Raw genomic sequence first — 19,826 nt, forward strand, 5'->3', positions numbered from 1 at the left:
TGCCAAGGAAAGGTGCATTAGAAGAGGGAGTGCCCACAACTCCTCTCCAATCTAGGTATACTTGTATTGAAGTAAATATGATAACTAATTCTGCTTCTTGGGTATTGGATGCCGGCTGTGGAGCTCACATTTGCAATAACTTGTAGCTGGTGGAAGGAAGCAGAAAGTTAAGTAAGGATGAGATGATTTTAAGGCTAGGCAATGGGAAGGTTGTCGCTGAGAAGCCGTGGGATCTCTCAACTTAGTTTTTCATGATCATATTCAGATAGAATTAAAAGACTATTATTATGTACCGAGCATGATTAAGTATATTATTTTCATTCCTGTTTTAGAAAATGATGGTTATATATTAGCAATCAATAAAACTAGTTTTTATTTGATGATTGATAATAACTCTCATCTGCTTGGTACATTAGTTAATCGTCTTTATATTCTCCAGCAGTCTAATTGGATTATGACTTCCCAACACAAACAAAACTGGATAATCATGGAAACGCACAGCTATGGCATGTAAGCCAGGCCATATCTCAAAAGATAGGATGAGGAAGTTGGTAGAATAAAAGAATCTAGAGGTAGACGACTTGGATAACCTACCGACTTGTGAATCCTGTCTAAAAGAAGAAATGACTAAGGAGCCTTTTGTTGGACAAAGTGCGCTTGCTAATGGTCTTTTGGGTTTGATCCATACAGATGTTTCTGGACTATTAAACACTCCGGCTAGAGGACGATACTCGTACTTCATAATCTTTACCGATGATCAATCACTGTATGGTTATGTTTGCCTAATGAGGTACAAGTTTGAGGTGTTTGGAAGGTTCAAGGAGTACAGATTTGAAGTTAAGAATCAAACTGGAGGTAAAATTAAAGCCATTCCTTCAGAACGAGGCGGAGAGTATTTAAGTGGTGAATTCATTGATTCTTTAAAGGAGAATGGAATTCTCTCTCAATGGAGTGGCGTGGCTGTAAGGAAGAATCGAACCCTGTTAGACATGGTTCGATCCATGAGTTTTACGGAATTGCCCCCTTCCTTCTAGGCTCATGCTCTGTAGACGGCGGTCAAATTTCTTAACATGGCCGGCATCTAAGATGGTGCCCCAGACGCCATATGAGATATGGCATGGCAAGCCTGTGTCTTACAAGTACTTGAGAGTGGGGTAACCTCGCATACGTCAAGAGGCTAGTGGGAGACAAACTAGACTCAAGGTCTAGTCTCTGCAAGTTTGTCAAATATCCGAAAGAAACTGCGGGATACTACTTCTATGATCCACCTGTGTAGAAGGTTTTTGTTTCAAGAAACGCAGTGTTCTTGGAAAACGGTTTTCCTGCGGATAGTTAATGGGATGAGGTGCTACTTGAGGACGCAAGTGAGACACCTCGGCAGAATGAAGGTACCTCATTTGAGCCTATAGTTCCCATTGATAGTGCTCCAGTCCTCCGTAGGTCAACCATGGAATCACGACCACCTGAAGGTATAAATTTTTGGACTGACTAGTCAATTTGAGAATGATGGAAAGATGTAAGGAGAAGCAATGTCGGGGATTGATTTCGGATAAGTGGTTTGAGGCTATATGGTCCGAAATGGACTTGATGGTTCAAATCAAATTTGGACCCTCATAGGCCCACCTAAAGGTGCTAAGCCTGTTAGGTACAAATTGGTCTACAAACATAAGTTTGGAGCTGATGGAAGATTATAACCTTCAAGGCTAGGCTCGTGATAAAAGGATACACTCAACAACCTAGGGTCGATTTCGAGGAAACTTATTCGCCCATAGCCATGGCCAAGTCCATTCGGATTCTACTTGCCATAGCAACATGATATGACTATGAAATATTGCAAATGGATTCTAAAATGGCTTTCTTAATAATTTCGTTGAGGAAGAGATCTACATGGATCAACCGGAGGGTTTCACTTCCATTAGAGAATAACAGAATGTCTGTCATCTCCAGAGGTCCATCTAGGGCCTCAAACAAGCTTCCTGACGCTAGAACACACATTTTCATGAAGTCATACGGGGTTATGATTTCATCAAGAATGAATTTGATCCTTGCGTATGCAAGAAGACCAGTGAGAGTGCGGTTGCGTATCTTGTGCTTTATATAGAGGACATCTTACCCATTGGGAATGATATTAAGATGTTGGCGACATTAAAGCATGGTTGTCCACACAATTTTCCATGAAGGATATGGGTGAGGCCTCTTACATCCTTGGCTTCAAGATCTATAGGGATCGATTTAGAAGGATGTTAGGGTTGACCCAATCCTCGTATATTGAGAAAGTTTTAAAGAGATTCAAGATGAAATACTCAAAACGAGGATTCCATCCCATGAGGCATGTGATTAAGATGTCCAAGCAGCAGTCTCCCAAGACTGATGAGGAACTTAAAAGGATGTCAGACATCCCCTATGTTTTAGCCGTAGGAAGCATTCAATGTTGTCCAGTGCACCAGGCCCGATGTCGTGTACGCTTTGAGCATGACGAGCAGATACGAAGGATGCGCCTGGGAGGCTGAATATATTGCGGCTTCGGAAGCAGCTAAGGAAGCAGTTTGGATGAAAAACTACATTTAAGAGTTGGGTGTGCTACCTAACATTGCTGAACCCGTAGTTATCTTCTGTCATAACAACGGGGCAATAGCACAAGCAAAGGAACCGTGATCTCATCATCATTCCAAACATATTCTTAGACGCTACCATTTGCTTTAGAGAGATGGTGGGATGAGGTGACGTTAGGATGGACCAAGTCAGCTCAGTAGAAAACACAGCGGATCACTTGCTAAGCCGATGTCACAAATTGCCTATGCTTGGTATCTGGATAAGTAGGGTTTGAGGTCGATGGGTGATTGGCTTTCGATCAAGTGGGAGATTGTTAGAATAGGTGACTTGAAAGCCAATTTGATCGACATGCTTATAACCTATTCTAACAATAACTTGATTTTATGTAATAGTATTCAGTGAATAAAATGAATATTTGCTATTTGGCATTTCATTTGTTGTGCTCATTACATTTATATTTGCATTTCTTTCAAACATCACAACAAAGCCCTTAGACCACCTTGAACAACTGTGCAATAGTTCGACTACGCATTGGATGGCGGTCATGAAACCAACTGACAAGGGTTGGGTTTGAAATGTTCCAAGTCAAGGACGTCGAGAATGGGCATCAAAGTGTCTTATGACTTGCATTAAGAGTCGCATTCATTTGACGAGTCCGTGTTTCATGAGCGACAGATGTGGAACGTTTATGCGATCTTAATGGATCGATTGACTAGGTGACAAAATCGACTTAACTAACTCGTGGAGATCGTTATATGAACGCCTTGGAGACTTGATCAGTATGACTTGAGTCCCCGGCTCCAATAGTACGAAAGTAGTCCTCAAACTTGAGGCCACGGTAGTCACGTGCATGCGATGACTGTATTAGGGGCCTATGCGAGAGATGATTGTGTCACAAACACGATCATCATAAGCCTGGATGTGCGTTGGCAATAGTAATTTTGCTGCTATTTTCTTCCTTTTTCTTTTGTGTTCAATCATGAAACAGCAAAAAAATAAAGCATAAACCTAGAAAAATTTCTAATTTTTCATATGTTTTAATCATCCATAAATTGCAAAAAACAAACGACCCATTTACATAATGTAACCAATAAATGAAAGCGATAAAACATGCTTAAAAAAGCCATAAAAAGTACGTTAATCACATAACCATCAGCCCCTACATCGAACCGGACTCTGATACCACTTGAAGCATCGCGTGGTACGGCCCGACAACGCGCTAGCAGAAGTGGTGAAATAAAAGGCACAATAACAAAAATAAACGCAAGAATTAAATGAATCCAAGGAGTATACCCTTGTAGTTCTAAGGCGTTCAATGTACAAAAAGAAAAAAATAAACATGGGGCTGATATAGAAAGCATAAAACCGAAATTAAAGGGGGTGAAAAACGATACCTTCATTTTTCATGATCGCTTGAAATGCTCTTCACTTGAGGCACCAATGTAGCATCCCCCTAATTCGTCCACACCATACCAGAATTGGAATCTCTATGTTCTCTTGCTAGAAGAGAAGAAGAGGAAAAAAATGCACCAAGTGAATTGAGAGAGAGGGGCGGTCGAGCATCATGGAAGAGGACGTGGGGAAATTTTTTTGTGTTGTGTGATTATGATTATAATTATTTCTCAAATAATTATATTTTATATATATATATCTTGTTTGATAATTACGAATGTTTCTAAATACATCTATTATCTACAAGGCATATTTCTCTTTATTCCAAATAAAGAGATCCCCAAAATTGGTTAGAATTACACATTCCAAAAATATAATTTGCTAGCTATTTATTTCCTTCCATGCAATTAATTTCAAATTTATTCTTTATTCCTTTCCGATGATTTGTGTGTGACTCTTTAGATTCACCTTTCAGTTAGACATGGGCTAATGTCTAAAAGTATTATTAATTAAATTCAATTTAACTAATAATACTTAATTTAATCCTTAATCAAGAAAGCCCATCACCATGGGTGGCCGTCTAGCAACGGTCCATAGTACTAGACACTAGGTGAATTACCGTGTGAACTTTTAGGCTCTTGAGTCCATATAGGTACGGTCCTTCCATCTACCATTTTTCGGCCTTAGTTTAGGGCATGGAATCAGGTGTCGGTTCCCTTCCTGGACTAGACGTCTATGCTTAATATTTCAGATCGCTTTACGCCAAATTTCTCGACATATGGAACCTTCTTTTCCTATTCAATCAACGGCTGCTGCCACAGATTCATAAGCGTGAACGCATCTCCAAGTGCATAGGAGATACCTCTGTCACATACTGGCAGGGGACGGATCCTCTTCTTGGAACTCACCGTCCTTGCTACATACTCCGATTATACTGGACAAGGCTTATGATGATCATGTCTATGACACAATCAGCTCTCGCACAAATCCAAGATACAGTCATCGCATGCACGTGACTGCCGTGATTCCTTAAGTCTGAGGACTACACCAATACTATCGAAATCGAGGACTCAAGTCTACCGACCAAGCCTCCTAGGCTTCCATATGATGATCCTCGCAAGTCAGTTTAGTTAGTTAACCACTTTGTCAACTAACCCACTAAAATTGCATAGACGTCCAACATCTATCGCCGATGAAATACGACACTCATCCAATGAATGCATTACTCAGTGATAGTCTTAGTAGGACTCTCGATGCCCAGTCTCGAGGTCCTTGACTTGGAACATTTCAAACTAACCCTCAGAAGTTGGTTTTATAGCCGCCATCCAATGTGCAACCCAACTACATTGGTTATTAAGTGGTTTATGGTCATCTGTTATGACATCACAATTGTGCTTAATGTAATTTGGTAAGTCACAACAGATACAAGTGAGATTGCTTGAAGGGTTCTCAAAACCATCAATCTAATTGACTTTTGGTCACCTATTCCAACAAGGGACCTCTAGTTGACGGAGGCCCTCCGCTATAAATACAGGTTTAGCCCCTCGAGGTGGGGGACGATTCTCTCACTCTCTAAGCTATCTTTCAAGCACTCAACCAACATATTATCACATGTTCTTTTCCATAAATTTTATTCACTATATCTCAATTTTCAATAGAATTTGTTTACGTTTTGGCTTATTTTATCTTAAATTCAATACTAACTTGAGCGTCAGATTGTAAACATCTTTTATGCAGGTCCCCTCCTTGAACCTGCATACGCTTTTGTTCAAGCTTTGAACAGTAGTCCATATTCATTGAACCCATGCTATTTTCGCACGCATCAAGTGGCTCCATTTGCGGGAACCCAGATATAAAGACATGACTATTGGGAACACCCAACAACGCATTGAGCAAACAGAAGGGAGTGGAGACAATTGGTAATGCCCAGGCCTAGCAAGTTCAGTTACGGGCACCCCTAGCCCTCTCCAGTGCGACGACAGTCCTGGGACCCCTCTTCAGGGGAATTGTCCCTAGCACTTCTAGGGACCGTACAACCAATGATCGCGGTGCAATCAGAGATAAAATGTCGAAACAAACCCCAGTCTGCGTAGTGACTCCACTGGTGTGGATGTCCCAAAGGAAGAAGGTGAGAGGGTACCCCCTGCTCCTACACCATTGGTCGCGGAAGGCCAAGGACCGCATTTGCAAGCCTAGCAAAATATCTCCTCCAGTGGATCGTGCGTTTGGAGACCTGCAGAAAGGCCTCTAAGACGTCCAGTACCAGGTCATGGGAGCATCCCTCGAGGAGCAATAGGATATCCCCTTCACAGAAGCAGTAATGGCGGATAAACTACCTATGAGCTATCGTACTCTAGCTATAGACCGTACCACCGTACCATGAACCCACAAGAACACCTTTCGCATTTTGAGAATGCGGCCCTCTTACACCGATACACGAATGGAATCAAACGTCATGTCTTCATCACTACCTTAGCCAGGCTTGCCCAGCAATGGTTTAACCAATTACCCACATGCGTGATTAGGACTTTCCAGGAGTTTCGATCTCTCTTTCTGCACTTGTTCGCCAGTAGCAAAAACCATTGAAAAACCAAACTCAGCCTCTTTCGTAATCCGATAGAAGGATGGGGAGCCTTTGAAGGATGACCTATCGAGGTTCAACACTATGGCACTGGAGGTGCCCTCGGGCACCCAAGATGTTATGGTTAGTGCCTTCTCTTAAGGACTCTTGGATGGGGATTTCTTCAACTTCCTAGCAAAGATGCCTGCTTCAAAGTTTGATGTCCTCCTGGCTAGAGCTGTAAAGTATATCAACATGGAGGATGTTCAAGCCTTTCAAAGGGAGGGGCGCGGAGAGAAAAGGAAGGTGACGAAGGAGGAGACCCTTCCATGAAGCCCTGGACGAACTTGGATAGGAGACCATCCTTTCATAGGGCGAGTCGTATATACCTTATTCAATGTCCCCATCACTCAAGCTCACATGGTGGTAGAAGGCAAAGGTCTATTGCCACATCCATGAACGGCCAGGTGTGGCCCCAAGTCTGACAACTTCCATCATTTTATTAACGATTGTAGCCACACCACAAAAGAATACCGACACTTGAAGAGTGAAATCAAGCTGGTCGTCTAGAACGGATACTTGCAGGAGTATGAATGCAGGGAAAAGTCCCGAGGCACATGGCCAAAGCAAAAGCAAGAACCAAACAAGGCCAAGGCGATGAAGGACTCGAGTCCAGAACCTCTACCTAAAGAGACGTCTAGGCCCCTAGTCAGCGGAAAATCTGAAATTAACGACTCCCCACGCAAGGGGGTGATATGGATGATTGTATATGGACATACAGGAGGTGATTCATAAAAAGTTAGAAAATCTCAAGTATGGAAAGCACACGACTTAGCCTTGAAGCATGTCCTAGATGTAGAAGCTCTAGAGGACACTCCCCTTACTCAGTTTGGGCGAGCAAAATGGTTTGGACATAAGGCCCATGACAATGATGCCTTGGTCATTACGGTCCTATTGGCCAATAACGACATCGGAAGAATTTTCATAGACTCAGGAAGTTCGGCAGACATCCTGTTGGTGAAGCTTATGACCAATGTGCTTGGAGATATCCCTCGGAAGCAGTAGACACTTCCTTGTACAATTTCACAGAAAAAGTGGTACATCCTTGGGGCATGATCTTGCTCCCCTTGACCCTGGGGAGCATGCCATCCCAGAGGACATTTTTTATTAAAATTCTTGGTCCTAGACATACCCTTTGCAGACAACATCATTCTAGGTAGACACACGCTTAACGCCTTTGAAGCTGTGATCTCCACCTACCACATAAAGATTAAAGTCCTCGTACCTAGAGCCATATCTGAAGTACAAGGGGACCACTTGCAACCTCGGAAATGCTATGTGGAAGATGTTTGAAAAAGGTGGAAATAGAGTTCAAATGGGGCATCGAAAGAAGAACCTTCGAGCAAGCGAGGGAAAGACCCCGCACTCATGGGAGAGGAGAAACGTATCAAGGTTCAACCAGCTGAGGAGCTACTTTCTATAGAACGCGTACCCAGGAATCCTTAAAGAAGAACTGGAATTGGCTCCTAGATGGAGGACAACATTAGGGAAAAAGTAATTCAATGCCTTCAATGGGATATAGACATCTGGCGTGGACCGCCCAGGACTTGGAGGGGATAGAATAGGTGTCATCACTCACCATCTCAACATAAACCCAAGCATCAGGCCCGTAAAATAGAAGAAAAGCCACTTCGGACCCGAGAAGGATAAAATTAACCAAACCAGGGTGCATAAACTACTAACGACAGGACACAATAGGGAAATACAATTTTTTTAGTGGTTATCCAATGTTTTCTTAGTACCCCAGCCAGGAGGAAAATGACGAATGCATGTGGACTTTAGGGACCTCGGTAAAGCATGTCCAAGGACTTTTACTCCTTGCCTAGGATTGATTAACTAGAGCATCCCATGTTAGGATGCAAACTACTAAGTATGATGGACTGCAAGAAAGGATGTCATCAAATCATGTTAGCTCCAGAGGATCACAAAATAGTCATTTTCATCACCTCTTCAAGTACCTTTTGTTACATTGCCATGCCATTTGGCTTAAAGAATGGCAAAGTCACGTACCAGAATCTAGTGGATAAGATATTCCGACGTCAGTTAGGGAGAAACGTTGAAGTCTACATAGACGAAATGATAGTAAAAAGCAAGATAGCTGAAGATCATATCGTAGACATGGAATATTGTTCTCAGTCTTAAGAAAGGATAAGGTGAAGCTCAACCTAGGTAAATGTGCATTTTTAGTGCGTGGAGGACGCTTCCTGGGGTTCATGGTAACTCCAAGAGGCACTGAGGCTAACCCGCTCAAGATCAAGGCATCCTTAACATAAAGGCCCCGGCAAACATTAACGAAATACAATGGTTGATTGGGAGGATAGCAGCACTTAATCAATTTATTTCTAAGTCTGCCGAGAAAATCCTACCCTTTTTCAAGACATTAAGGATGGCCAAAAACTTTGATTGGAGTACCGATTGTTAGCAGGCGTTCGAAGAGCTCAAGATGTATTTCGCGGGGCTCTCCCTGCTAGTTAAGCCTTCATTGGAGGACACCCTCTATCTCTACCTTTCCACCACCCCTCATGCAATTAGCTTCATTCTTCTCCGGGAGGAAGGAGGAAAACAAAGGCCCATTTACTATGTTAAAAAGGTGTGCATCAACTCGGAAGGACGATATACCCCCATAGAAAAAATTGTTCTTCCATTAGTGGTCAAACCAGGAGGATGCGTCCCTACTTCATCTCATATCCCACAGAGCTAAGAACCAACTTACCTTTAAAGCAATCTCTAGACAAACTAGATAGATCAGGACGATTGGTGAAATGGACTGTAGGATTAAGTGAATACTACATCTCCTACTTACCACGCACAACTATCGAAGCCCAGGCTTTGGCGGACTTCATCTCAAAGAAGATGAGGCCACGCTTCAAGGAGCTCCCAAGAAAGGGGTTTGGCTATTTCATTTGCGGGTCGGCCACATTATAGGGAACTAGAGCAAGCATGTCATTACCTCCCCCCAAGGAGAGTACATGGAGTTTGCTATAAAATTTGAATTCAAAGCCTACAATAATGAGGACGAATATGAAGCACTTGTGATAGGCATGAGGATGGCTCACGAATGTCTATTCAGACTCCAAATTGATAATAAAACAAATAGAAGTAATGCACGAGGCTAAAGAAGATAGCATGGTGCAGTACCTGCAACAAATAGAGGAACTAAAGGCAAAATTTGAGGCTCCCACCTCATATAAATCATAGGGGAAGAGAATGTTAAGATCGATTGCCTTTCAAAATTAGCCAGTATCGAACCAGGCGTATCACCATACAGTATCTACCATAGCCCTAGGCTCCCTTGAGCATACAAGCCATCTCCCCTTCGAGAAGATTGGCGGACACTTCTGGTGAGATAGCTGAAATGGGGATACCTCCCGGATAATACATGGGGATGCCGCTAGACTCAAAGCTTGAGCCTCTCATTTCTTATTACAATGAGAGATCCTATACAAAAAGTCCTTCACACACCCTCTAGTTTGATGCTTATCCCAGGAGGAAGCAATACACGTATTCAAGGAGATACATAGTGGGTGATGTAGAATGCATGTTGGGAGTTGGATATTGCCTAACAAGGCCATACAAGCCGGATATTTCTAGCCTACCATGAAGCAGGATGCACAACAGTTGGTGGACAAGTGCGAACAATGCCAAAAGCATTCGACTCTTATACATCAACCAGCAAAGCCCCTCACTACCATGCTATCACCATGCCCTTTCTCCAAATGGGGCAGAACATAGTGGGACCTTTCCCTCAGGCCACAGGGTAGAGAAAATTCCTGCTCGTGGCCACCGATTACATCACAAATTGGGTGGAGGTAGAACCACTCTCCCGAATCACGAAAGGAAAAGTAATGAAGTTTTATATGACGAAATATCATTTGCCGCTTCGGGCTTTCTCTAGAGATCATTTTCGACAATGACAGATAATTTCAAGATCAAAAAATACAAAAATGGTGCGAAAGTCTACACATCAAGCAGAGATTCACTTCAGTGGCACACCCCTAGGTCAATGGATAGGTGGAGGTCACTAATTATATATTAGTATAAGGAACCAAGAGGAGGCTAAAACGAATAGGAAGAAATTGGATGGAAGAACTAACTAGCAATTTATGGGCGTATCGAACAACCCCAAGGAGCTCTATAGGGGAGAATCCTGTCATTGTGGTATGTGGAACCGAGGCATCTTCCCTGCTGAATCAGGGATGTCCTCCCACAGGATCCTACACTTTTCATAGGAAAACAACATAGAACTCCTCAAGGAAAATCTCGACCTAATTGAGGAACTACGGGAGAAGGAGTTCCTCAGCATACAACGATATAAAAATGCGATGATCAGTGCCCACAACAGAAGAGCAAAAACCTGAGGTTTCCAAGTTGGAGACTTAGTATTGCGAAGGGTTGATACCTTGAAACATGTGAGAAAACTAGACCTTAATTGGGAAAAATCGTACAAAGTCATGAGAGTGATAGGTCGAGGGGCCTACGAATTGGAATATGGAGAGAGACACCCCCTGACTTGTCGATTGAATGTTCACAATCTTAAGAAATTCTACACATGTTGAGGGGCATCTTTAATCAACATTCCTAGAGGAGCATCCTTCTCAACAAACTAAGCCCCCAGAGGGACCTCTTCATCAAAAATAAAAGTCTCCTAAAGGAACATCCTCATCAAAAAACAATGTCCTCCCGAAGGACACCCTTATAAAAAATAATACTCCCTAGAGGGGTATCCTTATTAAAAACCAAATGTCTCATCGGGGCATCCACATCAAGAGACATCCTTCTCAAATACTTGACCTGTCGAAAGGACATTTTCTAAAAAAGGTCATCCCATCAAGAAAAAATGTATGAAATTTTTACATATTTCAAATAAAACCTCAGGTTGAGGCACAAATTTATCTAGGAGTAAGCCCTGTACTAAATACACAGGCATCCGCGATTATGGACTTCGTGTTCCCATCAAAAACTCTCATATACCTCTTTCTTTTAAATGAACATTTATTCCTAGTGAAGTGACATGAAATTAACAATACTCTCTAAGATGGATGGCAGTTGAAAAAATAGGTACAAAGGTGTAAAGAAAGAGACATCATATATGTGAACATTGTCTCCCAAAGATCATGAACTCGCCCTTGTTCATGTAAAACAACAATCACCCAAGTGAAAATCTAAATAGTAGACACCAACTCAAACAGAAATAAGCATACCAAAAATGCAGCAAGCAAATTGGCGGCAAGGTTTAGACAATAGTAAGCAAAAACAGGAAAGCGTGGTGACATTCTCCCTGGCTAAAATCCAGCTAGGGGAACAAAAGAAAAAGAAGCATCCACAATAATAGAAATTAAAATTGTCTCATCCCCAACTGTGGTAGGAAAAAAACTGTGCCAAACAGAGAAAGAAAAAATATTTTTTGTAGGGAAGGGGGGTACATCATGAATCAAGCTACCCCAAACTCGGGGTCTTCTCATCAACCTAGGCAGAAAGGGTTGCGGTCACCTGGAGCACTAGGGGCAACTTCCTCCATCGCTCTAAAGGGCCCCCTATTAGGACATCCCCTTTAATGGGAGTTGGCAGCGTAACTTGACGGGGGAACTCCTTACTACTGCCTTGACTTCCCCTATAATATGGTCAAGATCTTCTTATGCAAATTTTACTCAAATTTGAGTGATTGAGCCTGGGATATTTTTCATCAAAAACAAATCAAAGGATGAGAGGTTACTTTTTTCCACAGGGAGAGGCTTGGCCATAGGACGGGGAGGACTGGAAAAAGGGTCTTAGACACCCTCCACCACTGTATCAAAGTTTAGAAAAGAAGTACCTTCTTCGGCAGGGGGTATCCTTAAGCTGCAAACTGTTCCCTATAGGACTAAAATCCGTACTAGAGGTAGGGCACTGTTACCTCAACCACCTCTCTCTAGAACTCTTCAGACTTTTGATATTCCAAGAGGTGACTTGCTGAGTAGCCCTCCAAGTACTCACGGCCTTCATCGATATTGGGAAAATTAAGCCTGACCTGATCAGTTGCCCTTTTGATCTAATCTAAACTAGTCCTCCTTTAGTGCGGAGAATTCCTCTTAATCCTCTTTACCTTCTTCTCCACTCCATCCTCCAGCATTCTCCTCTGGGCATCCCCCTGAGGAGAGGGAGACACCACCTGAGTTGCGAGATAAGTTCCTCCCATAAAGCCGCATATGAAGGATGAAAGTCAAAAGAAGAATAAGCAAGAAACAATATGCAAAACATGATTGGAAGCACATACCTTATCAAACCAGAAGATATCATCCTATTAAGCCCCTCCTGGGACATGGAGAAAAGGATGCGCTTGTCCCCTAGGGTAAGCACTCCCCTCAAAATTTCTGCAGCGGGGGAGGACTCGCCCTCCCTCTCTTGATCAACTAAATGGTGGGTAAATAAACTCTCAATAGAGGTTTGATGGGCTTGAAGGCAGTACTCCCTAAGTCTCGAGGAGAAGGAAGGGGAGGATGAGGAGTTGTAGTAGAAAGGCGGGTGGAGTTGATTAGAGGGGTGCAAATAGAACTCACCCTGGCCCTCTTAGAGGAAATCCCTGGTGTCACGGCAGCAAGATGATTACCTTTGATTTGCTCTAGGGGGTTCCCCCTGCAAGTCTTGGACAAAGGAGGGGTGGCAGTCGCACAACCCACCCAGACATCTGATCGCCTATTAGCTTAATAAACATGATATGCTCTGCGAAAAAGAACAAAATAACCATTAGGACCCCATATCATCAAAATATCAAGAGCAAAGGAAAAATAAAATCAAGAGAAATAAGGTTACATAGGGGCTCCCCCAAGGGCTCAACTCAAGGGCTCGAACTGAAGTGGCCCAAAAGCCTCCCATCAATCAAACTCCTACAGTCATAAGGTTTCTCGTTCAATTCCTCCAATAGGGAGGAGAGGGCTACCTTCCTATCAGACGAAGAAAAGGGAATGGCAGGAAAAGAGTCATAAATTTACCTATCAGGGAAGGTCGAGGGATGAGGAGGTAAGGCATAGAAGAAGCTTCCCTTCCAGCATTTTGGAGGATTACCAGTAGGAAGGAAGGCCACCCCTCCAACAGGGAGAAAAATGAAAGAACCCAATCTCGGTGCCTTTCAATAGGAAACACTGAGAGAAGACTTTAGCAGTCATGGGGGCACCATTAAAATACAAAATCATGAGGAAAAACCTAGTCAATATGAGAAAAAAGTTTGGAGCCAATTGATTCAAGAGAACTTGAAAAAATGACCAACCTCTTCATAAAAATATGGGTTGGGGAAGGAAAACCAACCCTAAGTTGGGAGGACAAGAAACTTAAGAAATTATGGGGAGGGGAATGGGGACGACTGTTAGGGAATCTCAAACTCCTCCACTAGTTGACGAACGCCTGGAAGTTTGAGGCAAGAAATGCCTTAATCCGCCGTGGATTAGGCGACCCCTCTCTCCTCCTCCCTAGGTGATGAGCCTTCCTATTTTTTTCCCCTACCCCATCTTCCTCATTAGTAGACTCATCCAACAAATGGTGGGCAGCTATTACAGCCTGTCTTAGGCTCCACCTTCGGCCACCGGCATAGTCAGACGAGCCAATGCCCATCCTCTTAGAAGTGGCTTCAAAGATATCATCACCTGGCAGCACCTCTCTCACAAATTTGACGGACTCATCTAAATATGCCATGAAGCTCAAGAAAAATAAATGAGAAATGTGCGACAAAATAAAGAGATGAAAAATAGAAAGAAGGAAGTAACGAGGGAAACTTACAAACTTGTGAAAAACGTCTCTCTCTCTCTCTCTCTCTCTCTCTCTCTCTCTCTCTCTCTTCAAGACGTGGGAAAAAAGGGAAAAGGGACTACGCGTTAAGGCTGGAATAAAGGAGAAGTGGGGTAATTAAGCCCACTCCTAACACAGTAACTACCCCTCATTGGGCATTTACCAAAAAAAAGTAGGCGCATGAAAGGGGTGGTTAACGCCCCTAACAAAGGCAATGATGGCTAGGGCTAGCCTTAGCCTTCACATCTCGAGCAAAAAAGTAAGGAGCAAAGCCCCGGGTAGCATACTTTGTCAATACTCAATAAGGGAAAAGCTCTAGCAAGACAATGAGGAGGAGCTCCACCGAGCATACATACCTTCTACTCTAAGAAGGAGCCGCTAGGCACCCTCCTCCTTAGAGCGGGGGAGGGCTCAATGATGTGTGTGTGTCAACGGTGGCCCAACCTAAAATAACATGGGTGCCTAAAGCCTAGTTAGCCCAAGAAGCCTAAGAAGAAGGGAGGAGGCCCAGAATACCCCACGACCCAGACCATGGTTACAACCCAGCGAGTCATTTGGCCCAAAAGGCCCATATACGTAGTAGCCCACACGTCACCGTGGCATCCAGTTGACCCAGCTGTCAGCAGCCACCTTAGACCACATTAACTCAAGGAGATCTTCAGAGGAAGGAAGGACTCCCTGACACTAGGACTTCTTGCAGGCGAGGGGTCTCCCAAGCTAAAGAAGACTTTCACTAAGGCACATCCAACTGCGGATAAGGATGACTTATCTCTTATCTTACCATCCCAACCAACTGCGGATAAGGATGACTTATCTCTTATCTTACCATCCCAACCAACTTCCACAAGAATCTTGGGAGTAGGATAGATACCTAGCAGACAGAGACACTCCCCTATTGATACAAGTTTAGTCCCTGCATTCTGGTGATGACTCTCTCACTTTCTAAGCTATCTTTCAAACACTCTACCAGCATATTATCACGTGTTCTTTTTTCATCAATTTCGACTTTCACTCGAATTTCCTTACCTTTTTGGCTTTATTTCATCTTAAATTCAATACTAATTGGGCGTCCGAGTGCTATGTCTTTTTGCAGGTCCTGTCTTTAAAGCTCGCATACGCTTCGACCCAAGTTTTGAACAATAGTCCATATCCATTGAACCCGTGCTATTTTTGCACGCATCAAGCGGGAAGGAAAAGAATTGGGGGAAATTTATATAAATAGGTAATAGAGTAAATATAAAAAAAATAACATGTATTGTTTTATCTTTCTGGCCTTATACGTTCAACCCCCCTCCCCTAATTTTATATGAAAATGAAATTAAGCTCTTTAGGGGTTCCATATATATCTAATTTTACTTTCCCTCCAACTATCCTTCCTATTCAAAAATCAAATATTTTCTTATGCATATACTTTTACTTCTACTTCTCTTATACACCTAAGATACATTGCATAATACCCCTTCAGGGGTGTAGTTGTAATTTTATAAATAAAAAAAAGTATCTGTATAATCTATACTATTAGAAAGGAAAGATTGTTTATAGACTCAAAGTGGTAGTTTTGATACCACTACACCAAATTATTATAATACCAAAAATGCTTTTCAACTTCTGAACTCATGTTAAAATAACTACTTAATCAAGTTCCTTAACTAGAAAATTGATTCCATGCAATTACATGTACTAAAAACTTAATTTACTTTCAATTTATTTAAGTTTATCATTAATTGAAATTGAGATGACATATTCGTATTTCTTTTGCATGTATATATAATCATCGCTATGGATATAATACATACTCTACAAAGTTTCAATGTTTAAGTTCATTTAAGTAAAACATGCATTGATAATTACGCCATTAAAAAAAGTTACCAGATAATTTTTATATATGATGTTGTAAGACAATGTTAAATTTTAATATAAAAGAACAAATTATTTGATTTAAAAAATAAAAGCATTAGTAAAAATTATGTGTGCAGATATTGCATGCAGCCATATCTAGTTAAAACTTAATTTTAGGATTTCTTTATAACATACTGTAATGGATAAAACGAGGGATTTGCGGGAGTTGTATATTATAAAGTTGAGGCAAAAGTTGGAATCTTTATCTTTAAATCAATTATTGTCCCGTTCTGGTGCTAATTGAAGCAACAATTTATCTCTTAAGATACAACGACTTACAATCTCAAACTAACAGCACTACTAACTTTGAGAAATGACAAACCAAATAATATTTTTGAATATCTTAATAAAAGACAATACGATTTTATTGCTAACACATTGAAATATTCTCTAAAATGTTTCCAAGTTGAATGAAATGAACTTGTTCAAATAAAGTGAATAGGGGAACCTATTTATAGAAGTTGAAAATGTATCATCCAACGGACATGTCGAATCAAAAAAGATACATTTGGAAGGCTATAACCTTTCATCCGAATGGACGCGTCATCTCCCAAAAGGACATATCACTTTACTCAAATGAACACATCATTTTATCTAAAGGGTTTCATCCAATTGACATATAATTTCAACCAAACAAATCCATTCAATTGATCAGATACGATTGATAATGATTGGGCAATCAACTGTCATCCATATATCACAAGCTTATTATACGTCGCACATCGTAATCAATAACTTGTTACGATTTAATCTTATCGAAATAAATTTATTTTTTGATTTTCCATTCACCACACCAAAAGTTCTATGTTGGAGTTGGTAACATTAATTTAAACTTTGAATATTTTATAAACAAGGGCAATGTATAGTGTCAATTCTTTTCTTTTTAAAATTTGGCCATGAATTATTGTTAATTAAAATAATTTAATTATAATTCTTTTTATCAAATATCAATATTTAATAAAAATAATTATAGCATTCATATATATTAATAAATTAAATAAAAAAAATGTACACAACACTTATTATTCAAATAGATATCATTCAATAAAATAATATTCGACACGTATAATGAAATTCGGACAAATGATTTCTGAAATGATGTGCTCTCTGCCAACAAGTACACGTACCAATGCCTCAATAATTGATTGATGGACGAGCGAGATGATTTCATCCAAAATTGGAGTCCCCATCAACCACTGTTCAGGGCTACTAACAATAATTGTCTTCAGATATATTACAAGGGGCAAAATCTTAATCAATCATTGCCTGCCAATTGCCGTGACGGGTTCGTATTATTGTTAAGATATTTGGTATAATTAAAGCGTATATTTTAATTTATTTATTAATTCTCACATAATTAGATATTAATTTTTTGGGGTCATATAGGAACAAGAGGTATGTAATGTGTGAGTTCTAATTTTTTTTATTTTTGTAATAAAAGAATAATTAATCATTAACAATAAAAAATAAAAGTTAAATTAGATTTGGACTGAATTAATTAAATAGTAATAATACATTTTGATGCTTTCAAAAAACCATACAGGTTCAATAGATATGCACTGTTATTCAAAATTTTGGCCGAAGAATATGCGGATATTAAAGGGAGTACCTGCAAAAAAGGCATTAGTACTACTACGTTCAAATTAATATTGAATTCAAGATGAAATAAAATAAAAAAATAAGTGAATTTAATTGAGAATCGAGATATGGTGAATAAAATTGATGAAAAGAGTAAGAACGCGTGATAATATGCTTGTAGAGTGTTTAGAGTACTTGGAAAGTGAGAGGGGCATGAGAGAGGTGTCCCCCATATGGAGGACTAAACCTGTATTTATAGGAGTGCCCCCATGTCACGGGCGGACTCTTTTATCTTGCAACGAAATGTATTTTTCACTCGTGCGGCGTCTCAGGTTACACCCAACCTTCGACTAGTCTTCGCACATCTCAAAGTTTACAGACTGTCCGTCGTGTGTCTTCGACACTGAAGCTCGCTAGCACGACATCTGAACATCCCTGTGCGGCACAACGTGTCATTGCGCTCGCCTATCCAAAATGCCCATGTTCACCGAGGCTCTCGGCACGTATGCCTTAGCATCTCTTAGCGGTCGGCCCCGACTAGCTAGTCTGCCGTCATGCGTCTCGCCCACAATCTCAGTACCCGCCGACGCATTCCTCGATAGCAAGGAGCATCCTCAGTCTGTCTCGGCATTACGACGTTCCGCATGCGCCCACAACGCCCGTCTCATGCCCAACGCTCACTCGGGACATCCTCGGCACACGCCTTCATCGTGGTTGTCTTCTATGCCTCGCCCATGTAGGACCGCATCTTAAGTCCAAGGCCTATTCAATATGCCGATATCTTGCTTTGGTCTCGCACGGCGTGCCCGGCATGCCTTCTTGCCTTTCAGCGTGCCTTCACAATTTGCCCACTGTGCAGCGTCGCCCCACGACCGCTCATGTTAGCCAACTAACCCCTATGGATTGCTAGAACCCGATAGTGCGTGTCATGAGTTGGATCACGAGGTCCTGGAGTGCTTACCTCGATTACCCATTCACACGAGAGGTGTTTCCCATGATATCCCGCACCCTGCGGAGCAACCTTGCAAGTCACATGGAACCTCTCGGCCGCTTTTGCGCCCAACGCAGGCCATCCTGGCCATACGCTGCCCGTCCAGTTCCTATGCCTTTTAAGGACTCTAAACACTCCTTTGAGATGCCTAGAGCTGGCTCTTAAAGGCCCTCAGCATGCCCACAAGAGATTCTCATTTAGTGCTGACGTTGCCTAGCGCCCTGCCGTCGTGCACGGGGAGGGCTGGCTAGAGCTCACCACTGCATGCCCCACTTATAATATGCTTAAAAAAGTTTTTTCTTCTTCCAAGAGTAGACACTGTAATGGCCGAGGAGCGCACATTTTCTGCATCTCCCTCAACCGATGTCCAATTCACGTGCCGCTTGAACCATAGCGTAGCCTACAACTTACACATCACAATTCTTGAGTTTCATCCCCATCCGATCGTCTATCGCTAACGAATTGTCCGCACAATACTATGCAACTACAGTCTCGCCACTACACTAGTAAACTCTGAACATCGTCATCATTTCTTACCCATACAGAATCGTCTAACTCTAGAACATCTTGCAAGTGTTCCCAACACTCCAAGGTTCTCGCCATTGAAACAGTTCTACAAATATCCAAGGATAAAACACTCTGCTTCACGCATTTCTCTCCTGCTCGCACGCAGGGTGGCGCCTTATCATCGCCCTCATATCTCCTTGCCCAAACGTCCTCAGAATGACATCAACTAAGTTCCCATATGAACAGTATTGCAATTCCGAATCGATAAGAGTGTCTGCTCAATGGCAGTTTATGCACCTGCATGCCGGTCGACATCCCATAGCCGCCCGCACGTCCTCCGCAAGTCACTGCCGACCGTCTTGCCCAGGGACGGCCAGTAACATTCTCCCCCACTCGATCTGTTGATGTCCTCATCAACACATACAAGAAGGATTAAGGTGTTGCGGTGCCCAATACACTTTCTTAGTGTCACGTGACACCAGACCGACCTCCTGCTCTTTCGAGCGCTTCAGTCGTGAAGTCCCTCTT

Source organism: Sesamum indicum, linkage group LG9 (genome assembly GCF_000512975.1).
Source record: "Sesamum indicum cultivar Zhongzhi No. 13 linkage group LG9, S_indicum_v1.0, whole genome shotgun sequence".
NCBI lineage: Eukaryota > Viridiplantae > Streptophyta > Magnoliopsida > Lamiales > Pedaliaceae > Sesamum > Sesamum indicum.